We start from the raw sequence: 2,229 nt of genomic DNA on the forward strand, positions 1-2,229 counted from the left end.
CTAAATGAAAGCTTTGTAGGGACTAGATGAATGAAAACACCCACTTCTAACCGTATGATAAGCAGTTAAAACATGTGGGATGATTGATTCTTTTGAATACTGTAAATCATTGTGTACTTTGTCTTTCTGGAAAATAACAAAAGTGAAAATAAACAGTACTATTTATTTTAGGTTGACGTTCTTTTCCAGGCTTTTCCTGACAACTTGCTCGCATTAATAACAAACTGGAAGACAACAGGGTTGACATTTGTGCTTGATGCTCTTTCAGTAAATAATCATTTTTACACAAGTAAAAAATGATGTTTGCTAAAGTTGGAAATGTCAGCATGACCATGAAAGTTCAGTTCTTCTAGGTTTTAAAATAAAATAAATAAACAAACAATGATTCATTGTGTAACATTTCCAGCATGACATAAACTTACATGTGGATTGTGCAGCTCCTCTAATGCGGACGCTCTTTGTGCCAAGTGGGTTATCTGTGGACAAACCAAAAATGTGTTCTGTGTGAGTGAAAAGGAGGTACCAGTGAGCCACATGGAGACTGAAAGCATTTGTTTTTGTCCTGTTCCTACAGGAATCCTACCACAGATATTCCAAACATTCATCACGGAAAGACTTCTTCTTGATCACACAATACATGGAGAAACACTTGTGCAATGCAAATGATATATAAAAACATATAAAAATTCTGTGTGATTTGTGCAATTCATTTTTTGTGCAAATCACTTTTACCCAAAACAAATTTTTTACATTGTTATCACATGAGTTAAATTCATGAGCTTAGCGTTGTTCATTTTATATAGCCGGATCTTCACTTACAGTTTAAAGTGCCCCATTATGCTGTTTTAAAGGCGCCTGGTTTTCCTACAGTAGGTGTACAAGCATCAAAGGTCTAAAAACACATTCATTTTCTCATAATATACATTGTACATCACCTCATTTCTCACAGCGTCTGAAACAGTTCAAAACGATTCTAAAACACGCCCTTCTGAGAGCCGACTCTGCTCTGATTAGTCAGACGGCCCGGTCCATTGCGATTGGTCTACTCTGCTCTGACTGGTCAGATGGCCCAGTCTGTTGTGATTGGCCTACTCTGTTCTCATTGGTCAGGTCTACTTTGCTCTGATTGGTCAGACGGCCCGGTCCGTTGCAATTGGCCTACTCTGTTCTCATTGGTCAGGTCTACTTTGCTCTGATTGGTCAGACGGCCCAGTCTGTTGTGATTGGTCTACTTTGCTCTGATTGGTCAGATGGCCCGGTCTATTGCGATTGGTCAGACGGCCCAGTCTGTTGTGATTGGCCTACTCTGCTCTCATTGGTCAGGTCTACTTTGCTCTGATTGGTCAGACGGCTCGGTCCGTTGCGATTGGTCAGATGGCCCGGTCCGTTGTAATTGGCCTACTCTGTTCTCATTGGTCAGGTCTACTTTTCTCTGATTGGTCAGACGGCCCAGTCTGTTGTGATTGGCCTACTCTGCTCTCATTGGTCAGGTCGACTCTGCTCTGATTGGTCAGACGGCCCGGTCCGTTGCAATTGGTCAGACGGCTCAGTCTGTTGTGATTGGTCGACTCTGCTCTGGTTGGTCAGATGGCCCGGTCTATTGCGATTGGTCAGACGGCCCAGTCTGTTGCAATTGGTCGACTCTGCTCTGATTGGTCAGACAGCCCGGTCCGTTGCAATTGGTCAGACGGCTCAGTCTGTTGTGATTGGCCTACTCTGCTCTCATTGGTCAGGTCGACTCTGCTCTGATTGGTCAGACGGCCCGGTCCGTTGCAATTGGTCAGACGGCTCAGTCTGTTGTGATTGGTCGACTCTGCTCTGGTTGGTCAGATGGCCCGGTCCATTGCGATTGGTCAGACGGCCCGGTCTGTTGTGATTTTACAGCATGTGTCTCCTAAAAGAATTTTTCACTGCGCGTCTTTAGTAAATCCTGACAGTAGTTTTTTAACACCAAAAGAGGGTTTGTGCTGGCACAAGCTCTTAGTAAATCTGGCCCAATAACTTCATTTATCTGCACTTTGATCTTTGCAGACTTTTTACATTCACAAACAGCTATTTTCCACACTACATGAAACGTAATACCTGAAAAAGCATAATAGGGGCGCTTTAAGATTCAAAAGCAGGAATTAGGTGGTTTGAAGGCTCAACTGACCTAGTATTATGCAACAGAGAACTATTTTGGTAGATTGTATCAATACCTCAAATTTAAATGGAGTGAGCGATCCAACC

This window comes from Ctenopharyngodon idella, chromosome 24 (genome assembly GCF_019924925.1).
Source record: "Ctenopharyngodon idella isolate HZGC_01 chromosome 24, HZGC01, whole genome shotgun sequence".
NCBI lineage: Eukaryota > Metazoa > Chordata > Actinopteri > Cypriniformes > Xenocyprididae > Ctenopharyngodon > Ctenopharyngodon idella.